General features: G+C 51.4%; 1 protein-coding gene across 1 annotated transcript in view; it reads left to right on the top strand.

Annotated features, from left to right (window-relative positions):
* The first annotated feature begins 453 nt into the window (after positions 1-453).
* Positions 454-7,239, top strand: part of CASTOR2 (cytosolic arginine sensor for mTORC1 subunit 2) — a 69,186-nt gene continuing 62,400 nt past the window's right edge. Inside the window, exon 1 of the mRNA XM_017849920.1 lies at positions 454-594. The gene's annotated coding sequence lies outside the window, so the exon portion shown is untranslated. The remainder of the gene's footprint in view (positions 595-7,239) is intronic.

The raw sequence follows: 7,239 nt of genomic DNA, 5'->3' as shown, positions 1-7,239 counted from the left end.
TGTCGTACACCCCTATCTCCCACCCCTCCCCATCGCAGCCCCTCTCCGAAATCCGAGGGGCTGGGGCGGCTGCAGTGACGGATCCGTGAATGGATGAAGGAACGAACGAATGAATGAATGAAAAACAGGTGTGAGGACGCGGCCGTGGAAAAAACAAACTAACGCCCCATCCCCTCATCCCTCAGTTGGGCCGGCCCCCGTCGCCACGGCGGGGGGAGGGATTCCGCTGAGCGCGGTTACCCAGAGCAGAAAATCATAAAATCATTAGTGGGTGTTTATCTCAAGGTGCCTTCGAGGCTTGTTCGCCGACGGCCTGGAATTGGGGGGAAGGGGGGCTGGGCGAGGGCCAGGGAGGGGCTGCAGAGGACGTAATTCTTTCTCCTTGGGGTCCTGGAAAAGGGGTGGGGGATGTTTTGCCCAACCGTGGAAGGGGAGGAGCAGGCGTGTTTATGCATCTGCCTTGAGGCTGGGCTTGGTTGCTGCAGGGGGAAAAATAGTTGAAGGCCTTGGAAGGTAAAAGAGGGAAACACACACAGTGACAGACACACACACTCTCTCACTGTCTCTCTCTCACTCGGATTTTCCCTATGCCAGGTAAAGGTTTGACTTTGTGAGTTCCGGTGGGTGCTTGCATTAGGATTTTGTTGTTGTTGAAGGAGCCTGAGCCCAGGGGAGTGTGAGTACCAGCTAGCTGCTGTAACTTAAGTCTCGTTTGCCCACCATTGTGACTGTTAAAAAGGAATGATAAAGTTGTTACTGGTTGGTTTTTCGCGGTTTGGGGCGGTGGTGGCTCTCCCTCACTGCAAAATGAATGAATACATTACAGGTCAAGGTTAGCGTGAAAATGACAGCCCCCTTAGGCTGCCCCCTTTGGCACTGAGCTCAAGGGACACAGGGAAATAATTCCATCCGAGCCTGTTATCTGCCTGTGAAAGTTCTTGCTTGGAAATCTCACTTTGATGTGTGTGTCTGAGCCGGGTGCTCAGTCCGGCTATTGTTTGCGAGATGGAGCCAGATCTGCCGGTGGTATCTTGTTTACTTTCTTCTCCGGCTGCTCAGTAGGGTATGGAGATTTGAAATCCTCGCCTAGACCCTGCCACGGAGCCTGTGCTCCCCGTTGATTGCAAAGGGTAATGATTAAACAGGTCATTTGAAAACAAAAGCCAACAGCTCGGATTCTGAACCGCGCCCCCACCCCTCACACAAAAGACCCCTCTGGCTGTTGACACTTTCAGATCCTGCTTCTGCCTGCCCTCTGCCCCCCACTCCCTAGCCGGGCTTGATGTTCCAAGGCTTGGAGGTAACAGAACAGCCTTGTTTTTCCAAGCCTTGGCCCTCAGCCCTGGGCAGCCCCCTGGCTGATTTCTCGGCCACCATTCAAATGAGGATGATGACTCAGGCTGCGGCTGTTCACTGGGCCTGGGTGCTGGAAGGAGGGGGCATTTGGGGGCTTAGAAAGGCAGCAAAGGGCGGGATCCCTCAGCCCCTTCCCCTTGGTGGAGGGACTGGACTTCTTCCAACCCCCAACTCAGGGTTCCCTTTGGGGACTCACGGATAGGCATGTCTCTGGGGGCAAGCCCCTCTGCTGCCCTCTGAACACAAGAAAACCTGCCTCTCAGTGGATCCTCCTTCCTCCCTCCCGCAGAAAGCAGCCTGTCCTGTCCCAGGCCCAGGTGACCCAGCTGACTAGTCCAGTTTCAAGATGACTCAGAGGCCAAAGGCCATCTCTGTGTTTCCTTGGTCTGGCCTCAAAAGGTGCTGGAACATTTGTCAAATGCCTGAGGACCAGCCACCCCAAGCACTCTGAGCCCAGATAGTGGCTCTGGATCATGACCAGAGCTCCCTGCCTGCATGGCTGAGGCGAAGTCTCTCTCCTCTGGCTCACACTTTGTCCGTCTGTAAAATAGAGATAGCACTACTTGGCCCACTCGTGGATGCAGAACTGTGTGGATGACGTGGGATGATTGTGGGAAATGGCTTTTTAGCAAGTGTGAATGGGTCGTAGAGTAGGGATATATAGCATTGAAGCTGTTTTCAGTAATCAGCCATCCAGGTAGAAGCCCCTAGAATCTTCCTGCAATACCTGCCCCCGGGTGTTGACCCATAGCTCTGTCACCTCCCTCTCCAAAACCTAAGTTTAGCCCAGACTAGCATAGCATGCCCTGAGGGTCCCTGTGCCACCTGTTTACTGTTTTGTTTTTTTTTTCTTTTTTGAGACAGTTTTGCTGTTGTCCGGGCTGGAGAGCGATGGCATGATCTCAGCTCACTGCAGCTTCCACCTCCCAAGTTCAAGCGATTCTCCTGCCTCAGCCTCCCGAGTAGCTGGGATTACAGGCACGTGCCACCACGCCTGTCTAATTTTGTGTAGAGACGGGGCTTCTCCATGTTGGTCAGGCTGGTCTCGAACTCCCGACCTCAGGTGATCCACTCACCTCGACCTCCCAAAGTGCTGGGGTTACAGGCGTGAGCCACTGCGCCCAGCCCATTTACAATTTTGTCAGTCACATTCTATAGCATCAAATCATTGACATGGCATTCGAGGCCCTTTGGGATCTAGATCCTGAAACCTCATCTTTATTTTTTTATTTTTCATTTTTCTCTTTTAGAGACAGTCTTGCTCTGTTGTACAGGCTGGAGTACAGTGGCGCCATCATAGCCCAATGCAGCCTCCAACTCCTGGGCTCAAGCGATCCTCCCACCTCGACCTCCCAAAATCCTAGGATTACTGCTCCTGGCCTTGAATCCTCATCTTTAGCCCTCCCCCAGCAAATACACAATTTGCCTTATTGTTCTCTACACACCTCTGTGGCTTTGTATCTTACCTCTCCCATCTGCCTGGAATATTCTCCCCACCCACCCCTAGTAATTCTATTCAATCCTCAAGAGCTAATGACAGCACCCTGAAACCTTCCTGAACCTTTCCCTCCACCCCTTAGCAGACTTAAGTCACTTCTTCCCTCTCGTGGAGTGGAGTTATGGAAAGGGAATGGCATTAGGAAACATTCACTCTGTGTGGGGGTGTGGCCGGGTCCAAGGGATACAAAGATGCCTTACCCCTTCCTCTGCCAAGCTCTAGAGCCTGGTGGAAGAGAAAGAAAGAGGCCATCACTCTACAGCAGGGGGGGAGTCAGGGAAGGGCTGGTCTAGCAGGGTACCTAGAAGGCTGGGTGCCTACCTGCAGGAGGTGGCACTAGATCTTAGAGCTTTTTGTTTCTTTTTAAGAGATGAGGTCTCACTCTATTGCCCAGGCTGAAGTACAGTGGCACCATCATAGCTCACTGCAGCCTCGAACTCCTAGGCTCAAGCAATTCTCTAACCTCGACCTCCCAAGCAACTGGGACTGCGGGTACGCACCACCACACTCAGCTAATTTTTAAATTTCTTGTAGCGATGGGAGTCGCACTGTGTTGCCCAGGCTGGCCTCGAACTCCTGGCCTCACATGATCCTCCCACCTCAGCCTCTCAGAGGTTACAGGCATGAACTTACAGGCATGAGCCTTTGGTCCTTAGGGCTTTTGAAGGGGAAAAGCCGTAAGGGCCAGTGGCTCACACTTGGAATGAACTAGTCAGAAGAGGGGATCTAGACCCCAGGACCCCCAGGTGTGTTCTGTGTATTGGGTATTAAACCTGCTTTGCAAACCAGGAACACAAAAGATTAAGTGACTTGCTCAAGGTCACATAAGAAGTGATAGACCCGGGATTTAAATGTGCAAACCTGCACCTTTCTGCGTAAGCTCCGAGTTTTTCCTATTGCAGGTTGCAAGAGATGCTCCCATTGAATGGTTATGTCCAGCCCTTCTGTCTGTAGCACACTATTCTGAAAGGCTTAGGAGCACAGAACTGAAATGCTGGCCTTTCTATATTCCCGCCTACTTGGCCTTGGTGGGCCTTTTCTTTATTTTTTTCTTTTCTTTTCTTTTCTTTTTTTTTTTGAGATGGAGTCTCACTCTGTCGCCCAGGCTGGAGTGCAGTGGTACAATCTCTGCTCACTGCAAGCTCCGCCTCCCGGGTTCACGCCATTCTCCTGCCTCAGCCTCCCTAGTAGCTGAGACTACAGGTGCCTGGCTAATTTTTTGTATTTTTAGTAGAGATGGGGTTTCCCAGTGTTAACCAGGATGGTCTCGATCTCCTGACCTTGTGATCCGCCCACCTCAGCCTCCCAAAGTGCTGGGATTACAGGCGAGAGCCACCACGACCTGCTTAGACATTCTACTTCGTTAGAATCTTAGAGCCTATCTCAGATACTTCCTTCCAGGCACCTTACGTATTTTTCAACTTTTGCCCCTAACAACGTGTTATTGGCTTGTCTTTTTCTCTTACCTAGGTTATAAACCGTCAGGTTTTTTGTGCGTGATTTGATCCACCCCTCCCCACCACCACCATCACCACAGTACCTACCAGTGATGATGAGAGCTACCGTTGACTTTGCCATATTTTGCAGAGTGGTGAAGACACTAGCTTTGGAGAAGTACAACAGCAAGGCCGCACGGCTGGAAAGAAACAGAATTGGGATTTGAACCAGGTCCCGTCCCCGCTGTGCTTAGCACCCTGCTTTGTAGGCACTTAGTAAATGTCTGTTTGATGGATTTCTGACCATCAGAGTGACCCAGATTTCAGTCCAAGTATTTGCCAGAGTCTCATAGGAGTGCCCTGGGGGCTGGAAGAGATGACGTTGTAGAAGGCAGAATCACAACTGGTAGAAGCAGAGCCCAGCGACCCTGTCCCAGGTCTGCTGAACCAAGCCTCCATCCAGGACCTTTGGAGAAGCATCTGGGTGTGGCTGGACTAGGTGAGGAACGAGCTTATTTATTCTCAGCATAAAACCAGAAGGCAAGACCCTGGGTAGGTGAAGTCAAGTCTGTCCGCTGAGTGTCCCTTGTCCTCTGTGGTAACCCTGAGGCTCTGTGACCTAGCTGAGGGCCCTCTGTGGCCCACCTTACCTGTTTCTCCAGCCTCACCTCGAAGCTTCCAGCCACACGCTAGGGTGCCTCCAGCCTTCAGGCCTTTGTTCTTTCTGCCTAGAGTATTACTTTTTGCCTTACCCTTTTCTTCCCCTTGCATCCTTCTAGATTCCATTTCAGCTTCCCTGAGGGCACATTGGGCTCACTCTTCTTCTGGTAGGATGGGCTTAACTCAAAATGATGAGGCCAGGCTCAGTGGCTCATGCCTATAATCCCAGCACTTTGGGAGGCTGAGGTGGGAGGATCCCTTGAAGTTAGGAGATTGAGACCAGCCTGGGCAACAAAGCAAGACCCCATCTCCATAAAAAAAAATTTTTTTAAATAAATTTTTAAAAAATAGCCAGGCATGGTGGTGCACACCTGTCGCAGGAGGTTTGAGTGGGAGGATCACTTGAGCCTGGGAATTTGAGGCTGCAGTGAGCTATGATAGCGCCACTGCACTCCAGCCTGAGCGACAGAGAACCTGTCTCTGAAAAACAATAAAAAAAAGAAGATGAAATGTAACCAGGGGCTATCAACAAGGATGCTTTGTGGCTTTTGTTTGTTTGCTTGAGATGGAGTCCCACTTTGTCACCCAGGCTGGAGTATAGTGGTGCAATCTTGGCTCACTGCAACCTCCACCTCCCTGGTTCAAGCAATTCTCCTGCCTCAGCCTCCGGAGGAGCTAGGATAACGGGCACCCGCCACCACGCCCAGCTAATTTTGTATTTTTTAGTGGAGACGGGGGTCTCACCATGTTGCTCAGGCCGGTCTCGAACTCCTGACCTCAGGTGATCCTCCCGCCTTGGCCTCCCAGAGTGCTGAGATTACAGGCATGAACCACTGCGCCTGGCCAGCAAGGATGCTTTGAGCTACAAACAACAAAAAGCCGGGACATAACCAATAAGAAGTTTGAACTTTGTGTGATCAGAGTTTATCGGTTGGGCTGCTCCAGGCTTGAGTAACTTAAAGGCTTGATGAGGTCATCAATTTCTGCTTGGCTACTAACCATGGCACAGAAGCATAGCCCCACTGTAATGGCTGGAGTGGCTCCGGGCGTCCTGGGCAGTCAAGAGGAAACTCGGTGAAGGAAGGAGCTGTTGCCTCTAGGGTGTCCCTGAGAAAACCTTTCCAGGGGTAACCCCAATCCCTGCACAGACTTCCTCATCTCATTGGTCAGAACTGGGTCACATGAACATGCCTCAGCCTATCACAGGCACAGGGAATGAGACCATCATGGACCAATCAGGATTCACCACTCAAGGTGGGGCCTGCCTCCTGGATGGGTGCTCTCCGCCACAGGGAGGTGGAGAACCCAGCAGCTGTGGGTGATGACCTTGTCCACAGTGGGACTGAGGCACTCGGTCCCGTAGCTGACCTACCTAGGACAGGCCTGGAGGCTGACTCAGGTGTGAGGGGCAGAGAGATTACTGTGCACAGACCGCTGTGTGACCCCGGATCTAGGTGGGATCCCAGTGTGCACCATCTGTCTGGCTCACCCCGACCCCGCTGGAACCTGAACCTACTCCCAGAGTCCCCTCTATTTTTTTATTAGTATTATTATGGAGCCACCTCTTTATTATTTGTTTATTTTGGAGACAGGGACTCTATTGCCCAGGCTGGAACTCACTGCAGCCTCAAACTCCTGGGCTCAAGGGATCCTCCTGCCTCAGCCTCCCGAATAGCTGGGACTACAGGCATGCACCACCACACCTGGCTAATTTATTTTACTCTATGTTTAGTAGAGACTGTCTTGCCCAGGCTGGTCTTGAACTCCTGGCCTCAAGCAATCCTCCCACCTTGGCCTCCCGAAGTGCTAGGATCACAGGTATGGGCCACCATGCCTGGCTAATTTTTGTATTTTTAGTAGAGACGGGGTTTGGCCATGTTGCCCAGGCTGGTCTCAAACTCCTGATCCCAGGTGATCCACCTGCCTCGGCCTCCCCAAAGTGCTGGGATTACAGGTGTGAGCCACCATGCCTGGCCGAGCAACACCCTCCTTTTTGCCCATGAAATGCTGTTATCTTTACATTCCAGTCTAGAAAGCCCATTGGATTGGAAAAAACTACACAGACAAGTATGCAATAAGCATGTGCCCATCAAAACCTCCTGCTGCCCTCCTGGGCCGGATCTGCTGAATACCTGGTTCTGCTAAATGCACGTCTCTGGTTTGTTTTGACCTGCACTGGATCGTTCGTGTTCCTACCTGCAGGAAATCTTGCAAATGAGCCACAGTGAACACTAAAGTCTTTTATTTATTTTATTTTATTTTTTATTTTATTTATTTATTTTATTTTAT

This window comes from Rhinopithecus bieti, unplaced genomic scaffold, assembly GCF_001698545.2.
Source record: "Rhinopithecus bieti isolate Rb0 unplaced genomic scaffold, ASM169854v2 scaffold_31823, whole genome shotgun sequence".
In the NCBI taxonomy this organism is placed as follows: domain Eukaryota; kingdom Metazoa; phylum Chordata; class Mammalia; order Primates; family Cercopithecidae; genus Rhinopithecus; species Rhinopithecus bieti.
The sequence above is the reverse complement of the archived record's forward strand: the minus strand, read 5'-3'. Positions and strand labels throughout refer to the sequence as shown.